This window comes from Leuciscus leuciscus (assembly GCF_965113295.1).
Source record: "Leuciscus leuciscus genome assembly, chromosome: 10".
In the NCBI taxonomy this organism is placed as follows: Eukaryota; Metazoa; Chordata; class Actinopteri; order Cypriniformes; family Leuciscidae; genus Leuciscus; species Leuciscus leuciscus.
In genome coordinates this window covers 15,851,009-15,870,982 of record NC_138734.1, presented here as the reverse complement: position 1 = coordinate 15,870,982, position 19,974 = coordinate 15,851,009, and the positions used below count along the sequence as shown (strand labels likewise).

The window sequence follows — 19,974 nt, the reverse complement described above, 5'->3', positions numbered from 1 at the left end:
GCTCACAGACACTTCCTCGGTCCCCACAACAGCATAGGCTCAAAGCACAGTGTGTGTGTCTGTAGCTGTCACAAATCTCTACAGCATGCTGAGAAACACAACACAATCTGTCTCTCGTCTGCACACACACAGGTTTGTGTAAGAGGGGATAGGATTAAAAAAAGAAAAAGAAAAAAGAAAGTCAACATGGCATCTAATTGACCAGCTCTTAATACATAATTCTGGTCTCATTGTGAGAAATAAGACCATAAACATGTATTAATGTAAAATTACTTTTTTTTTTATTTGTCTCTCCAACAATCTGTCACATAGACACTACCATCCAATCAATTCCAAATGGATTCCCAAAATCTGACCCAATTAATCGTGATTAATCGCATCCAAAATAAAAGTTTGTGTTTACATAATATATGTGTGTGTACTGTGTATAATTATTTTATATATACTGTATATATAAATACGCACACATGCATGTATTTATTTGAGAAACATTTGCATGTGTATACTGTATATTTATTTATAGATAATTTATATTATATATAAATATAAATATTTTATATATAAATAACACATTTTTCTTAAATATATACATGCATGTGTGTATTATGTAAACACAAACTTTTATTTTGGATGCGATTAATCGTGATTAATCGTTGCACAACCCTAAAAAAAGCATGTCTCCATTAATACAATTATTAAAATAAATATAAAAAAGCTGTGAAGTCTTTCTGTTTCTTTCTTCGGACAGTGTGGTTTATTATATATTGAAAATTCATGTTTCATGGAACATAAAAATGCCTGGTAACACATACGGCCCAGACACTCTTATACCCATAAAAAAAAATTTAAAAAAAAATAAAAAAAAACCTGAACAAAAATTACAAACCATCAGTTGATAACTAACTAATCTAAATTGGAATGACAAATTAAAACTAAAATGGAAATAAATCTAAATAAAGATTTAAAACAATAATAACTTTCATCCCATTCTACATTTTTTCAGTGATATCCTGTTTCAAAATGTTGCAGATTTATAGCATTCTTATGTCATTTTGGCACTGAAAGATAGCAAGAAGATAAAACAGAAGTCTCATACATCAATATTCCAATGGCCTTCTAACACTTTAAACTGTTGCAGTCTTCAGGTCACTGTGTTTGGGTGGTGTGTGAGGTTAAGAGGTTTAGAAGACTGACACTGTGGTCAAGAGGAGGTCAAAGGTCAGCCTTAAGCCTATAGAAACTATGAGACTCAGCCAACGTAATTGGACAGAAACTGTCTTTAATATGCTGTCACATCTGACCTCCAGCGGCACACATACCCATGACAACAAGAGGAACTCACTTTTATTTATTACCTTCGCTCTTCTCCTGTTAGTATTAAAATCATATTTATAATGTATTCATATATATAACCTATGACCATTTTAATGATTATAAATAATGATTATTTTTGTTGTATAAACACACTAAGATGAAGATAAAATGCAGTATTTAATAAATCCACAGGCTAATCCACAAGATCAGAGTAACATACAACATATCCATAAACTGACGAGACCGGACAACTAAACTCAAACAGAATTGAACATATATACACACGTGATAATGAGTAGATTGATGAGTGAACAGGCAGTGAGTGGTGAAACACAAAGGGCCCTATCTTACACCCAGCACAACGCAGCGGCAAGTGCGACGCAAGTGTTTTTTGCTAGTTTCAGTCCGACGCAGTTATCATTTTCACGTCCTGCGCCACGTTGTTTAAATAGCAAATGCTTTTTCACCCATTTGCACCCACACAGGGATGCACAGCAGCACACAAACATTTATTTCAAATATTTCAAATAAAAGGATTACAATGTAAATATTATTATTGTGTACATACATTTGGACACGCCCTAAGTGAACTTGCGCCGTGCGCTTTAGACCATGCGCTTAGATCGTTAAAATAGGGCCCTACAATGTCAAAACTAACAGAACCGTGACAAATTAACATAAGAAAAATATGAAATGGCTTGACGAGTGCAGTGTTCCTTGCTGTGCTGACATATTTACTATTGAAATAGAAAGTTGAGGCAGAGCACATTAAAGGGCTTTTGTAATAGCCAATATTTTTTAGTCAGCTGTGAACTCTTAATTTAGTCTACTTTTCGGGGGACGCTGGTGAATAGAGTTGAGTTGAATAGTTGAATAGAGGAAACATGGACTAAAACTCACAATAATTGCTAAATAAAATAACATTTTAATGAAAATCTGTGTCCTTTATATTTAGTTTTTATTATTATTATACCATTACAATGTATATTATACTCTTTCCATGATGGTTTTACGTATAATACAGTATGCACTCAATGCCGTGCTGTATGCTGAATAATGGCTATATTCCCAATATAAAACAGCCAACTGTACCTTATTGCTTTCATTTCAATTTTAAATGTCAGTAGTTCCTTTTCATTATTATAGCCATAAATGGGTTTTGCTTGTTTGTTTTGTAAATCCATAAATGACTAAAGAGATTTGTTGCTACTGATATCAACACACAATATCAACAAACAAATATCAATAATTCATAAGCTTTACTGTACATGGTTAGTAATGTGGTTATGAACGCTTCCATACGATCTGTCCTTTTCCACATCCACTCTAACTGAGCGCTGACCCAAATCTAATTTCCTCTGCTTATTTGAATGACATGTGTTGTTGGTCAGAGACAGGCTCCTCCATTATTGAATCGGACTCTCTCTAGAGACACACACGCAGCGCTGAATAATTGAGCAGGTGCTTGTTAACACAATGACGAGCTGACAAGAACTACATGCTTTGACTTTTTCCCTTTATTACAAAGACAGTCATCAACCCTTTCCTAACACACAATTCCCCATTAGACTCACACAACCAGGCATTTGGGCAAACACTAACACGTGGACGTCTGATGTGTCTAAAATAAAAAGAAATCATGTGGACATAAAAAAGAAATCATCATGTTGGCATACCATGCAGAGACCAATGCAAATTAATGAAGAAATGCATCTTGTTGAGAAAGTGAAGTATGTGTTTGCTTTCAGGCAGACAGAGCAACAAAAAATAATAATGTTGAGACTCATTCATAAGAAATCTCAAGTTCTAGTTAAAACACAGCAGTGTTTCCTCTCTGAACCAGCACTGATCTCCTGTGAGAGGGTCTCGTCCTGCTGTGGAGGGCAGCTCCCAGTGCCAGCGCTTTGTTCTTGGGCTGCTTTAGCAGTTTCCTCCTCCTCTCTCTCTCTCTCCTCAGTGAGTTCTGCCACACGCCTTCACAGCGAAGACAGGTGGCCTGATCAAGACGGGCGCGCTGTTCTAAGCGAGCGGCTTGCCAATGGGGCACGGTGCCAGCTGGCAAACCGAGCAGCTGACTTTCCAAGCAGTGGGACGCTCTCACACATATGCGGCACCAAACACGCTCACACGCATACAAGCACACACACAAACACCGACACTCCCACAACATGTTCGCAACTCCCAGCGATGTGCAGTTCACTCTGACACGCGCACATATGTGCAAAAGCACATGCAGCATTTGTCAACAGATGAAATGTTTGCAGAATGCACACCGCCATGTTACCATATGTCAGCTCAGATATAGAGACTCAATATCCTGGCTGCTGGCACTCCAACGCACATTTAAAATAAAAAGACAGAACAGACCTGTTAAAGGATGCCATTACACTCACAGCAGGTAAACACACACACACACACACACACACACACACAGAGTCTTGAGGATCATGACTAATCTGATGGATAAGGATCTTAACACCATCAGGGCTCTTTTCCTTTTAAGACGTTGTTGTTTTTGTAGATTGGCAGCCCTGGTCATATAGGTTTGGAATGGTAAAAGTGAGTAAATGATAACGGGATTTTCATTTTTGGGAAATTCATTTTTTTAATCTTAAATCAAACTCTCCTAACATACTCTAAAGAAAAGCCTGTAAAACCTAAGAGCTGAGCCCTCTCACCCTAAAAGCAGCCCTCTCACTAACAATCTTTAGTTTCAGACCGGCAGTGCTAAATTAAACAAAATCGCAATCAACCAAATCAAAAACAGCTAGTGAAAATCTATATTTGGGCACTGAAACAGACCGTAAATTAAACACACAGAGATCTCTGGGGCCGTTGAATGCTGTGAACATCTTCCATTTGATCTCTCTTCTACACTGGGAAACTGCAGGGTGTCCGCGTTTAAGCAATAAACTATGAAAGGGTGTACTATATTGTTAGTATACAAAAAATAAAAAATGTGTCAGAATGTCTCAAAGACAGATCTTCAAATACCCTATAGAAAAAGGCACACACAAACATGACATCCAAAGGAGGTGTCACACTTTATCCTTCACTTTACGCTAATAGGCTTTAAAAACACAATACAGAATCTATATTATTAACAACTGAAATCCTTTTTTAATCTTTTTTTAAATTTTTTTGTTACATTGCTTTTTCTCTGTGAGTGTGTTTGGGTAAGATTGTGTGCAAAACATCATTACAGTACTTGAACATTTAAAAAACAGTTGAGAACAAAAACCCTACAACCTAGACTGCTCACACACACACACACACACACACACACACTCTACCGTCATCTGCCTCTGTTTCACTCTGTCAAACTGTTCTCCTTTCCACATGATTGCTCTTTTGAACTCTCTCTCTTTCAGCAGTGTCTTCATCTCATTCCTTCAACATCCTTTCACGTTTCTTCAGAATTAAGGTCACAAATAGTTGGAGATTATCGCTGGAGTTTATCGCTATACAAATCTACCTAACACACAGACACGTTTTTTTCTTTTATGGTGGTGGCTTCCTATTAAAATCTGTTGTTTTTATTGTTTCTCCTCTACCCCTAAACTTAACCTTTATGCACTTAAATGTTTTCATTAAGAAATCACTTAGTATGTTTTACTATCCACAAAAACACACAATACTGAACAGATAACTGTTACAACATCAACAGCGACTCAGTGTTTGATGTGTATGTGTGTGTATACTGCACTCCTCAATAATGTGTGTCTCCTCCCCATCCTTATGTACAGTACAGTTGTGTTTGGCCTTTGACCGGTGGTCACTAATTACTGCAGCCGTGTGGCGGTTTGAGTGCTTTGCCTGCAGCTCGCTTGAGCATTTCATCTAATTGGTTCCTTGTTCAGCTAGCACACACATCTCCTCCCCCACATTCATTCTCTCTCTCTTTGTTCACTCTCCCCCCCTCTCTCGTTCTTTTATTATCTATAAGTGTATCTCCTCCAATTCTCTCTTTTATGCTGCATTCTTCAGCGGTGTGCTCTGCCAGCTATAACAACCTCCCTGACTACAACTTGAATCTCTGGATTCCTGCCCGATCGGCTTGCTCCCCCCATCCATTCATCATAAAGACCCCTGCCCTCGACCCCTCACCGCAGAGTGCTCTGGGAGGGTCGTCTAAAGCTGTTCGTTCGCCCTGCATAGGGTTACAGGGCGCTCTTTAAATAACACATCAGAGTCAATACTCGATACCCCCCAGTCGTCCTGTCCCCTGACACACAGGAAACTAGACTGCAACTAATAGAAACATTCCAAAGACATTAGCTGATGTTTTGTAAAGGTTATGTAAATGGAACATCCATCCAATGTTTTTATTTGATAAAAGTCACAGTGTTAAAGATGCTGTAAGCTTGTTTGTGGAATAGCCAGGGGTAGCACAAAAGTGATAAGGCCCCCTTGCAACATATCCTTGATGGCAATCACTGTATGCCCTCGGTTGGTTTGTCAAGCAAGGACTCACATGAAAGGTGTGTTAAGTGTTTGGACGTGCAGCATGCGCAAGCCACACTTGATGGAACCTGTGAAAACTTCAAGGTAAAAGTGTTTTACGCAGAGCTTGCCTTCCTTTTGAGGAGAATACTGTAGGTAAATCGTCATTTCTAGTTCTGATTCTATATTGCTTTAGCTCTGTTCTAGGGATCTGATGTTAAGCTGTAAGGCTAAGAGTGAGCAGACAGAGTCTCTTTCAGGCTTGAGGACGTTTTATTTACAGCCGCAAGGAGTTTGGCAGCAGGTAGGCCAACACCCTCCACCCAAGTTGCTTTTACTGAGCTGTCGGATGTTGTTTTAATGTGCTGTTGAGAAGATGAACTTGGACTGGCTTGATTAAGCTCAATGTGAAGCAGTCTTTATTAGTTTAGCGTTTCTTGGCCAGCTGAAACACACTTCTGCTTTGCAGGTCACTGCCATTCTTTCAGGACCTCCATTAGGAGATTCCAAGGTCTGGAAGTAGCCATTCTCACCACGTCACTAACTCTACTACTTCTGATTTCAAGATCATTTTGGGTCTAGTGGACCAGGGGTATTCAGGGAAGCCAGCAGCCGAGAAAAAGGTTGGGGTCCGCGACCTTGCTTGGAGGCACATGCTTCCCCATAGGTTCATTGACAAAAAGTTTGGTGATTAAGTTGTCCCTGACCCTTAAGTCGTATGACCTGTCCTTGACCTTCTGGTCAGAAACAGCCCCACACAGACAAGTGTGTCGAACCACTAAAGTGTATTTGCCTTTCTCCTCAATGCTCTTTATAATCGGTTTCATCAGTTCTGCTGCGTACAACATCTCAGACGACAACAGTTTATCTGTGTGCTTTGCTCAGCAACCTACTCACCTACTGTCCTTTCAGATCGCCGTCGTTGTCCGGCTTCAGAATACCATTCATTTCAGAACTATGATTATGTTTTTAATAAAAGCTCTGCACATGGAGCCAAACTAAAAGTTTCCTGGCGCTACTTTACAGCATGAAGAGGCAGGTGGCGTTAGCTTTTGACCATGAACGACCCAAGTACCAATCTGGATTTTTCCAAACTCATTCTTCTCTCTTTTTTATTGCATATCAGCTCATCAATAAAAATTAAGATAATATAAAAAAAATTGTGTACTGTAGTATATTCCAACCTTTTGCCTGGTTGAGCCTGATTTCTCCCGAGATTTTTTTTTTTTTTTCATTTCTGTTTGGGTTTCTTGCCACTGTCACCTTTGGCTTGCTTAGATGGTTACACTTAATATTCAGCAATAATATTGATTTTACTGCACTGACAAAACTGGATGAGAGGTAAACTTGAACTAAATTGAGCTACTTTATAGCTGAATTGAACTAATTTCATAATTAACAGGATACACCCCTGGATGGCCAGTCCATCACAGTTCTCACACACACAGCCAATATTCAGGTATACAGACAATTTAGCATCTCCAAATTGACCTGGAATCCATGTCTGAAACATACAGTATTGGAATGTTTATTAGTATTGTATGTTAATAAACTGATAATGAATTTACGTTTCAAACATTGTTTTTTGTGTGTGTGTGTGTGTGTGTGTGTGTGTGTGTGTGTGTGTGTGTGTGTGTGTGTGTGTGTGTGTGTGTGTGTGTGTGTGTGTGTGTGTGTGTGTGTGTGTGTGTGTGTGTGTGTGTGTGTGTGTGTAATATGTTGTCTGTGAATGTTATTGTCTTATGGATGTTTTATACTTATTTTATTCTGTGCAAAGGGCAAAATATAACAATATAAATAGTAAAAATGGGTTAGAAGTATATAGTTAACCAAGTTCACTTGTACTCAAAGTTTACACTAAAATAATATTTTTATAAACTGCGAATTGGGCCAACTTCCAAGAACTATTGAAAAAGTATACTAGTGCATTGATACTAGTATACTTAAAACATAAAGTATACTTGGAAAATATAAAAGATTCCACCCCAAAGCTGGCTTGTACCTAAAAACTTGAACATGTAATTTTGTGTGATAGTATGTAAAATTGAGTACTATCTTTGAGAAGCCAATATGTGTGAAAATATGTATTTAATAGGCTACTCTATCAGAACAGTAAACAACTACAAGCCAAATATACTAAGAAAAGTATAGTTAACTACTCTAATCAGTCAAAAGATTAAGTACAAGTACAGGCCAAATATACTTAGACTTTTCTGTATACGTGTCAGTTGAAGCTAAGTAAACAAAGGAATAGTTCCCCCAAAATGAAAATTCTGTCATCCTTTACTCATCCTCAACGTGTTCCAAACCTGTATGAGTTTCTTTCTTCTTCTGAACACAAAAGAAGGTTTCCAGTAGCCACTGACTTCCATAGTAGGAAAAAAATAATGTCTGGTTACTAACCTTCTTTAAAATATATTTTTTTGTGTGTGTGTGTTCAACAGAAGAAAGAAACTCATACAGGTTTGTAACAACTTGAGGGTGAGTCAATGATGACAGAATGTTTTGGGTGAACTATCCCTTTGATTTTAGTATATCACTGTATATCTTTGATTAGTGCAAATAAAGTAAACTGAAGCTCTATTTTTTAGTTTAAAATAAGTATACTAATAGCATTAAAGCTATACTAACCCAGTGTCAAAGATAAAGACATACTCATAAAGATGTGATCAGTGTGTGACGAGGAGTGATTTACAAAAAGCAATGACAAGCCTGCAATTGCTCACATGTAGCGGGTTAAAAATAAGAGAATTATGAGATCAGGAGAGACGGAGAGAGAGCGACGGTCAGACAGGAAGGCCAGGGGTCTTTGATCGTTGACCTCTGTGTGCCTTAGGCTTCACCTGTACTGCAAAGAGCAGGTGGTCAGGTCAGAAGTCAAAAGATTAAGGTAAAAATCAAACTCTAATGCTTTTCTAATGGATTCCATCACATTATGTACGTGTGTGAGACGCTGACCAGCAGAAGAGTCATGCCTATTTAAATAATGCAGATGCACAATAAATTAAAATATATATATATATATATATACATTTTTTTGACGATATGTTATTTAGAGTTTTAAACTTTTTGATTGAAACTCACTCACTCACTCACTCACTCACTCACTCACACTCACTCACTCACTCACTCACTCACTCACTCACTCACTCACTCACTCAAAGTGTTTTGCCTAATACACTATAGAAATCACACATTTAAATTATGAAATATAGTGTGTCCATACAATTTTCTCCACTCCACAAATGATTTGCTCTAAACTGAAGATTCTGTCATAACCAACTCATGGTATTCCAAACTTTTCCTATTCCCGGTGGGGAGAATACAAAAGGATTTACTATCGAAATGTTCGTCTTTTCAATACAAATTTACTATAAAAATGTTTACATTTTCTATACAAAAAAAGAAGAGATAAATAATCCATAATGGATGGATGGATTTAAACCCCAATCCCCTTGAATGCCAGGTCTGACAGACCCAGGATTGGTTCCCATTAAGAAATTGGCTGCTAACCAGCATCCAAAATGCATCATGCCACAGTACATCATGCTACAGAAAGACCTGACGTGTGTTTGTGTATATAATTTATGTTTTAATAATGACATGCTATCATACTATTTCTGCAGCACAGGGCATCTATACTATAGACATGTAGCAGGGTAGTTCCCTTATGAGAGGGTCTCTCGACATTGCATTCAGCTTTAGCTGCCACTTTTGGAAAGCACCTTTCTCCTGAAAATACTGAAGCCTGATTCGCATCATAGTATTGTCCTGCCATGACCATTGTAGCTCAAGCATGAAGATAGGGGCACATGGCGTGCCCTAATTTGTGGCATGAGTTACCAAGATGTGGCACGATGGCTGTCATGGACTGTCATGCTCGACAGACACCTGTGACTCACATTAACAGACATGAAGGATGTGAAAAATTCCGTCCTCTCGAATGCTCCGTAGCTGAGTGGGACTGTTTGCCAACTCTGTTGAGTCCTTCACTGAGTGATTCACCGAAGCGCAAAAACAAACAAAAGCTACCAAGCACTTCATGCCGAAGCTCTGGACCATGGCCAACACATGCTTTGAAGCCACGCACTCAACCAGAGCCTTCGGTGAAGCTTAAGGACTCTTGGCTGCAACTTGCCCAGCCCCCGAAGCATCAAGGACCCTGCCCTTCAACCAAGCCGACTCAGACTTCTCAGTTGCGTTTAGCAAAGCTTTCCTGCCCATCCACCGCTTTGCACCCCTGCCTGTTGCCGGCGACAAGAGCAAAAAATTGCTGCTTGAATGTTCTTCTTGCATGTGCAATAAAAATAAAATAAAAAATAAACCTTGTGCAAAAAGCTGTTCTCCTCTTCCATCTCTAAGACAGACTCACGATACACACAGCTCCCCGCCCCTCAGCAGTGAGCTGTCACACCAAGCCCCTTAGACCTCTCCTGCAATTCACAGAGGCATGGCAAGTGCTGACAAGCCTGTCAGAGTGGGTGCCAAACATGATAGCAAGCAGTTACAAGCTCCAATTTGCCCGCAGACCACACTGCTTCAATTGCATGGTGGTTCAGGCTCAAAATGCCCCGGTTTTGAGTGTACAGATTCAGAACCTCATCGCCAAAGGGGCAGCGGAGGTAGTGTCCCTCTAGGAGCACGAGATGGGCTTTTATACCCGTTATTTTCTGGTTCCAAAGAAAGATGGACTTTGCCCTATTCTGGACCTTCGTCAACTAAACCACGCCCTCACAAAGAGTTCATTCAAAATGATTACGCTGAAACAAATCCTCTCGCTTGTCCTGCCTAAGGACTTGTTTATATCTGTGGACTACTTCACCTGTGACCGGTTCAACCTTGATTGAAAGCCCCAAAACGACAGCCCACGGTGGAGTCGAGGGAGGGAGGAGCCAAGGTGGAGTGAAGGCTGACGTCAACTGGGGGAGGACCGACGGAGGCGGAGCCGATGGATCCCAGGGTGCAGACAGAGAGCTGATGGAGTAGAGTGAGACCGCTGGCACAGGGGGCCAAGGCGTTGCCGAGACGACAAGCGTCTGAGGTGTAGCCCTAGTGCCCGAGGACTGAGGTGATGCCGGTGTGATGGTGGACCCGAAGGGAAGGAGGAGCCCACTCCAGCCATAGGGGTGGAGGAACGGCGCGTAGCGAAAGAGTCCGCAAGTCTGTGGCAGAGGTGGTGTGAAGACTGACCAACGGGGTGCCAGTGGGACGAGGGAACCTGGTAGAGTCGAAAGGCCAAGGGTGTCTGGTGGAGCTGAAGGTGGGAGAAGACAAGGCGAAGCCAACAGGTCGATGGGCCGAGACAGAGCGTGCTGATCAGCGGCCGGAGGCGGAGCCACAAGATCCACATGCGCTGATGGTGGTTGCTTGACCTGAGGCTCGACGTCACAGCTTGGCATCACAGGAGATGGCTGCAAACTTCCAGCAGAGGCGGGGCTGGAGGACTGGCTGAGAAGGGCGGTGACAGAGGCAGATGAAGACTTGACAGGGTTTCGGTGCTGTTCAGAAACAGCGATAAAGTTTCACAGTTCATAGTGCTGTCTAGAAACAATGATGAGCAACATAAAACGGGATTGGATAGGGTGGGAGACGATACCTCTGTACTGAAGTCCATCAGCCAGCCCTCAGGCTCTATTTCCACCAGTATACCCTCGGCCACAGATGTCGCGGGCTCACACCCCTGGTAAGACTCACTGTGGGGCGCCTCTTCCAGGGCGAGGTTCAGCACTGTCCACTTGTCCTCAGGCTCTGTCTGAAGCGTTGTGGCGTTTGGTAGCTCTCCTACGTGCTGGTAGCTCTGATTCCTCCATGATCGCAGGCGGTGAAACAGGCTCTGGGTCTGGCTGTGTTCTGGACCAGGGGTAAACACTCTCCAGACACCGTAATTTGCTAATTTGCCCCGATCCACAACAGTGACTTCAGGGTCTCCTTGTCAAAGGGGCTGGTGAAGGCAAGGAGGCAGAATTTTTCAGTAAAAACAAAAAAGTCCAGGCTCTCACAAGCCACAACTGCAAATCGCGCTGCATAATCCATTTTATGGTCTGGTCTTTTGTCATGGAACAGAAGAATGCAGACAAAGGTAAAATCTGAATAGAGTTTATTGAATAACAGAAAGTTAGCAGGTGAGTCTCTGGATTGCAGAATCTGATGGTAATACTGGCATGGGAATGATACATCTTATCTGTAGCAGGTAGAGATGAGAAGTGGCTGGTGGACTGAAGACTGGCAGACAATGACACACAGAAGACTGAAGAAGACAAAGGATGGGACAGTGCAATGCACAGGTTAGCAATGCACAGGTTATAGGGAGATATAGTCTGGGGAGAGAGATGCTGTAATAATGTAAAATATGTGAAAAATAATGCGTTTTTTGAACAATCAAGCATGAAAACATATTCTAGTACACCCCAAAAAATCAAGACTTCGTATGAGGACATAATAAGACCCCTTTAATGCTACAATATCGTTTCCATGATGGGAGCATTGAAAAGATTATGTGGCTTGGATGGCTTGAGTCCTTGATGATTTTCCTCACCTTCAGTGTAAATGTCCAGAAGGGAAGGGAGTTCAACATTACAGTCAATCCACTTAAATTAATAAAATTGAAATTGGCTTCATCTTTTTGTGTTGAGACTACATTAATCATTTTAGCTGACAAATAAAACTGGACAGTGGAATTCTAGTTCACATCACAGACTGAATTGGTTCATTAATGTTGAAATTAAGTGGGGGTTTTTTTCTTGTAAAAGGAAAGACTTTAGAATTAGAAAATTTAGATAAGTTTCTGATAAAGTTTTTGTGGTTAACAACATTGTGCTGAAGAGTGGAGATTATAGTTAACTGAAAGAGATTCATTTAAGTTACTTTAATAATTCTAATTGGGCTTCATTTAATTCAGTTAAGTTTCCACTACACAAAAACTTCCATTAATTATGTTTTTTTTCCCAACAAAACAATAATTTGTTGATTGATCTTGTTGTACAAACTTAAATTAATTGTATTTAAATGTTTTCAGATAAGTTCATTGAACAACACATTTTTGTTCAACATTTGCTGATTAAAACGTGATTTCTCTCGATTCAGTTATTACATAATATTACTATGTATTATTTTAATGATATTATGATGGAAACTGGATTTTAAAACAGACTTCAAGTCAGGAGGCAGTTCACTAGGTTTTAAAACAGCTACAGTGTAAAGTGGTAAAAGAAATATTGGGCAAATCAACTTGAAGAATTACACACAAAAAAAGAGAGAGATGATAAAAGAGCGCACACACTCTATGGTGTTCTATTCAGTGTAAAATAGCAGCAGACACCTCCAGTGAGTATGTGTTTTATGACTGTGAGAGTGAGAAATGACCCTGTCATCATAGAGAGAGATCCGCACAGCCGAGTGAGGTCGGAGGTCAGCTATTACCCACTCCAGCGGTCACATTCCTGGGCTTAATGCCCAGAGAGGCATCTGCTGCCATTCACACACTTAGGGTGCAGTGGAGCAGTAGTTTCTGCAGAGTCTAAATGCATGCTTTATAATGTGTGCACTGCTGGCATGCTGATTGTGTGTGTGTGTGTGTGTGTGTGTGTGTGTGTGTGTGTGTGTGTGTGTGTGTGTGTGTGTGTGTGTGTGTGTGTGTGTGTGTGTGTGTGTGTGTGTGTGTGTGTGTGTGTGTGTGTGTGTGTGTGTGTAAAAGGTCAAAGACATTTTTGCTCATCTCCACTCCAATTTTCTCTGTATTAAGTTTGCTGTGGCTGCCACCCATAAGCACAGAAATAGACCATATAAGGAGTGCATTAGGAAGAAGAGAGGAAGAGAGAGGGATATCTATCAATAGCGCTCACACTGACCCTTTTTTGTTTCACCCAAAAAAGAAAAATCTGTCATCACTTTCTTACCTTCATGTTATTCTTATTTTAAACCTGTTATCTTTTCTGTGAAACACAAAAGGAATTGTTTGAAGAATCTTTAGGCTGCCTTTAACTAAGGTCTATCAATGTTTCCTGGAGCAGAGTGCTCATTCCCCTCCTCTTCTTCATATATACTATATTGCTGGGACAGATTATACAGGCACATGGTTTCTCCTACCATGTTACGCCAATGACACTCAGCTATACTCATTTTAACCAGACATTCCCATTGTACCTCTGCCTGCCTAGCAGACATCTCAGCGTAAATGAATAAACTCCAGCTCCAACTCAACCAAGCAAAGATGAAGCTTCTTGTCTCCCCAGTCACTCCAAAAGTACAACACAATTTCACATTCTATCTTTGCTATTCAAAAACAATTTCAGCCATATCATGCAGAAACTTTGGGGTAATCTTTAAAAACCAATTGAGCTACAAAGACCACATTGCAAAGACAGCACAGACATGCAGGTTTGCATTGCATAGCATCAGGAAGATCAGGCCCCTCTTAACTGAGCATGCAGCACAACTCATTATTCAAGACCTTATAACTTCTAGACTAGACTACTATATTGCTCTTCTGACTGGACCTCCAGCATTTGCAATCAGACCTCAACAAATCATACAGAACGCAGCAACACAACCCCTTAATGAGCCCAAAAGAGCCCACGTTACATCTCTCTTTACATTTTTTACATACTGTCCAAACTCTCCATGGAGATTTTGTGAAGAAACTTTTTGCTGAAAGATGAAGCAGCCAACAATCGATTTACCTTAACTATTCATAATAAATAATAATAAAAATACAGTAAGAAGAAAAAAAAAGGTTTAAACAAATAGACAAGTTTCTCCTACATTTCGACCACTCCTACCAACAGATGTGCGATGTATGTCTCACTGAACAACATTGACAGACCTAAACAAGCAACCCAGAAACCCAGTCCTGAGTGGACAAGGAGCCGTATGATTGCTGTTTTAAACACCATCTGAGCATCCAATGGCCACTGACAGCCAAAACAACAGTTTGATCTCTGATTACTTGGAAAAAATAAGCTGATTGAGGAATATTTCCAGAGCTCCTGATAATCCACATATTTGGAGACAAATCGTTTTAAAGCGCAAAGAAAACAGAATCCATCATTCATATCCCCCTTTTCTTTGTCTTTGTTTTACTTTTTTGATGTCGGCTTATTTATTTGTAATTGTTTAATGTATGTAACAACTCAATTTATGTTCTCACTTGGTGAGAACAACTCCAAGAGACACAAAGTAAAGCACAAAAAAAAAAAAAAAACAGAACTGTGTCTGCTCACTATATTCAACATCTTTTTTGAAAGGTGCATGTATAAGAGATGATCAACTACTGCTTATAGATGTTTGTAAAACAAAATTTGAATGCAGGTTTTTGGACATGATAATATCAAGGTAGAAGTACCATCTGATAGCATCACTGTACCGCCAAGTATTCTGTCCCTTAAATGCTTGTACTGGAGTCTTCAGCACACAAACCATTACGAGACTGCTCATGCATACACATGCAGCACTTTGGCAGCAGATCCATTTGTAACAGTGTGCATCTCACACAACTGGGTCCAGGGCCGACTGCTGCCCCCTAGTGGACTCATTTTCTTTCTTGCTTGCTTTCTTTCTTTCTTTTCTACCTGACAGTACAGTGATGCTATCAGATGGCACAACTACCATGATATTACCATGTCCAAAAACCTGCATTCAACATTATTAACAAACATCTTTAAGCAATAGCTGACCTCCTCCAATACATGCACCTTTCAACACAGATAGAGGTTGAATATTTCCTAGTGGGCAGAGTTATGACTGTTTATTTGAATTTTTTCTTTCTTTCCATATGTCAGATGCATGAGTCGTGACACAAAAGGTGGAAGGTCAGTGAAGGTCCTTATAAAAAAGAGGAACCTTTAACCTGTGTGTTTCTCTATACGCAACCCATCTCTGCACAAACACATGCTAATCTGACTGACCTTTAACCTGACCCAGTGAGTCCTTTAAACCCGCTTTACTTCCCTGACCCCTGACTCAACCTCACAACCCACAGAGTGGTGTTGCAGTGACAAATCAGCAGAGACTGCCGCCCAGCTAATAAGTGTTGTCTACATTCAGAGAGGGCAAAGGTTAACTTCACCTCCCATCCCCCAACACTCAAACCTTCACTGAGCTGTAAACACCAAATACTGCGCTGAGGGACATGAAACACAAGATGCAGTACTACACACAGTTTTAGTACATTACTTTCTGTAATATATCAGGACGGGAAACAACACTTATTACTCAACTCAGTACACAATGTTTTCTTTTTATCCCAGTCTTTGGGTTCCCAGACGCAACGTCTGACATCAGGTCAGCTTTATATAACCCGAAATCTGACACAATCGACTCCTGAAAGAGCAAAAACAAAATGTGCATGTTTACCTACTAAATGAAGACATACAATTTCTTTAATATTAAGGTGAATCACATAAAACCAGTCAAGAACAAGCTTAGGTTATATTCCAATTTTATTAATTAATTGTTTGTTTTTTCATTTAAAGAAGTCCCTGGATGTCCCCAAAGTGAGGTTCTGTGGTTAAATATTGTATTGGTTTGATATTAGTCTTTCTACTTCTTTTCTTCTTCTTTACATTAAGACAGTGGTTGGTGTTTGAGCAAGTGACTGACAGATGTGTTTTGTGTAGCACCTCCTGCAGGTTACACAGGGTTCTGCACTTCAAAACATTCAGGCCTTTATACACCAGCAATTCACATTTGCCAGGTGATTTGGTTAAAAGCGGTCAAACAAGACATTTCGATATGTGCAACTGGTGCTTTTATGAGTCTCAAATGCATCTGTCACCACTTGTTTTGTGACCAAACATCGAGGGGAGAGTCTCTGATTATGTTACTACATAAATCACTCACTACATCAGTGTGTTACTGTACGTTTCTGTAGCGCAAAAATGATAGACAAAAAAAACAAAAACAAAGGCTGGACATCATGTTTAAGAGTGTCGGCGTTCACCTGGGTGGATGGGCGGTTTGAAACAAAAAACTGAGTAAAAACTCAGACATTCTAAGACACTGAAATATCTTCTCTCGAGTACATTAGCAAATGAACATTCAATTTTACTTCACAAATATTTCAAGAGAAACATACTGACTCAATTGTTATAATCTCCTACAAAAACGGATGATGTTCCACTTGTGCATTAAGCTCTTTAAACAGAGACAAATCAAGCAAATGTTAGCTAGGTACTGTACTTTTAGCAAACATAAGCTGGCGAGTTAGCCAACGATGGTAAATATGGGGTGTTTTCAGAAAATATATTATAACATATGACACAGTCCAAACAGTCCATGTATGTAGGCTGTCTATCTTTCAAAAGCCAAATCATGAAAACAAGGATAGGCCTTAATATTCTAGAAAGGGAATTAAATCATGATGTAGTCAAATTAAATTTAGAGGACCTTTAGCACCAAGGCCTGGATGTACTTGTTAGACAGTGAATTTGTTCATCTTCTGGATATGACCTGTTTTTATCACTCGCATTCATACTTTTTAAGCAGCAGTAATCTCATCTCAGAAAGAAGATAAAATTCACAGGCAGAGCCATTCTTGTATTGACCTGTGCTCTGTTGTTTTACTATTAGCTCAAATTTACACAGAAGAGACCCCTTCATTTGAGATCAGAAAAATGAACAACTCTGAGATGTGCCCCATGACCCCCTGCTAGAGTATTAGGCAAACACACACTGCTCCGCTCTGATTAATAAAGGTCAATTAGCAATTTTACTTTCCAAATTTAATCAGCCCCCTGAGCCTGCACTCTCCCTCTCTCTCTCATTTTTATCATGTTTCTTCCTGTGGAGACTCATACTGACATGCTAAAAGGAGAATAAACCTTGAAAAAATGAAGCCGTACACACACACACACACACACACACACACAGGCTGTGGTGGCCCTCTGACAGTCGCTGTCCCTCATTAATCAGAAAGTGTCTGCTGTGTGCTGCATTCTTCCACGGGCTTTCAACTCCACTGCTAATTGCAATTAATCACCAGGAGAAGCAGATGCTCGCAACAAAGACTGCTGGGAGAAGTGTGTATGTGCGCGTGCGTGATGAAGCCGTCACAAAGGCTGCTGGGTTTTCTATGCTCTGAAGGTGGTCGCTATGACCCTCTCATCAGGACTACAAGCTCCTGCCATATGCGGGTTACGTGACACTGAGTGATCATGAAACCCAGAGCGGATCAAAGACGAGGATCATCTGATTAAAACAAGTCCTGTTATCTGACCTGCTGCTGCACCTACAGTCTTTTCAGCCTGATGATTTCCACTACAAGAAACACATACATACTAACGTACAACTCTTTCAGTTTACTTAGATTTAAATTTGTTATTCCTGTTTCATTTTATATTGCTTTGTCTGTCTCTCTCGTTTTCCTTATATTGGTCTCTCTCCTTCACACTGTCTGACTCTGTTTTGACAGTCTGTATTACAGCTCATGACAGCCATTTAGCACATACACTTCCTCGCTCTGTCATTCTCCTGGTTTAGATAAACACTAAACACTAAATAGTGTATAGAGACACTATCATACATCTTCACACACACATTTATATATATTTCACGAGTTCACATGTTAATGAAATCTGATGTAATATTATAATGCGTATTTGGCTTGCTGTCCGGGGGGAGGGCTCCGAGCTCGGAATTCGGCCCGACCCCAGAGTACTCCCCCCTATGAATGTATAGCTCATAGGTATCTATGAGTAGACCCAGCCAAAAGTGAGGTGATGGGGCGGTGGCGGGATGCTGAGAAATTAGTCATGAGACAGGAGGTAAGGGAAGGCTTTATTTATACTGGCTTCTTCTTGTGCTGATTGGATGATTACCTGAATATGCTCCTCCCGAACTTTGTTACATAAAACTTCATATAAACATATATATATATGCTATTCATTTTTGTTTAACGCATTAAAAATATTTTACGCAGTTAAACAATTGCAATAATTTCATGCAGCATCCAATTTTTTCCTGGAATCCTTTGGCTAGCGTTACAGTAGGCTACAGTATATGATCACGCTATCAAGCATGATCTGTCTGTAAAGCGGCTCAATGTAAACACAGACATCTGACACACACACACACACACACACACACACACACACACACACACACACACAGAAAGAGCCCCAGTGCCGCATTTAGTTCTCTTTCGCGCAGAAATAGACAAAATATACACAAAACTATCAAAAAGCCCACATAAAACAGTCTTAAATGAGTTAAAAGAGTTGGAAGAAAATCGGATGCGTATCAGATCCGTGTCATGTGCATCAGGTCTTAAAACTCACTTCTCCAAACCCAAAAGTCTTTAGTTCATCTTCGGAACACAAATAAATATAATTTTAATGAAATTTGAGTGATTTCTGTTCTGGCCCTTCATTGCTACGCAACTACTATATATATAATTATTCAAATTTTGCTGATTCTTCAAGTAAACGTATGACCACAACGGTAGTAATGTAGTAATGAGTAGACAAGTTGTATGTTCTCATATAGTGTGTGTGTGTGTGTGTGTGTGTGTGTGTGTGTGTGTGTGTGTGTGTGTGTGTGTGTGTGTGTGTGTGTGTGTGTGTGTGTGTGTGTGTGTGTGTGTCCATGTTAATGTTGACAATGTAAGATCTGCATTTGATTAAGAATATTTGTAGCACAGCATTTGTTATCTTTGATTCTGACTGTTTTACATGGTTTCCTTGGGTATCTTTGGGTGACTAAAACATATGATGCATCATAAATAATTAATCATATATAATATATTAATCATAGCCAGGCTATCCATTAATCAGAGCACTCTCTTATTCTCTCATAATCTACTTTAACAAGAGTTTCTGAAGAGTTTGTATATGGTGCATGCCAAGTGTTGTGGGTGGTTAACAGGGCAATGCTAGTTACTATAGTGTTCTGATTGTTTACTAAATTTAAAGAGTCAACCCTCAAGTTTTTGTGACATCCTTGTCTCTATGTATGATTCAGGTCCTTCCTTTATTTTAACTTTATTGGATTCTTCCACACATTTTATTTCCCACCCGGTTAAAATTGGAAGTCAGATCACTAAAAAAAGTAATAGCACACCCCTAACACATTAAATGGTGTGGGTTAGTGCTTTGTTCAGATAACTGCCCCTAAGTGCGAGCAGTAGTAATCATGACGCTTGACACCGTTAATTACTTCCTGCTGAAACTGTCTCCTCCCACGCCTCTGACACACAGAAACCTGTATCACTGATCTAATGTCTGC

General features: G+C 40.0%; 1 protein-coding gene and 1 long non-coding RNA gene across 4 annotated transcripts in view; both read right to left on the bottom strand.

Moving 5' to 3' along the window:
• Nucleotides 1-19,974, bottom strand: part of gse1b (Gse1 coiled-coil protein b) — a 245,807-nt gene that overhangs the window by 127,137 nt on the left and 98,696 nt on the right. The window lies entirely within an intron of this gene.
• On the bottom strand, nucleotides 2,270-4,124 carry LOC309508682. The gene is made up of 2 exons (XR_014209671.1): nucleotides 4,013-4,124; nucleotides 2,270-3,978 (listed from the first exon to the last, which is right to left on the bottom strand). It is a non-coding gene; the product is annotated as an uncharacterized lncRNA (long non-coding RNA).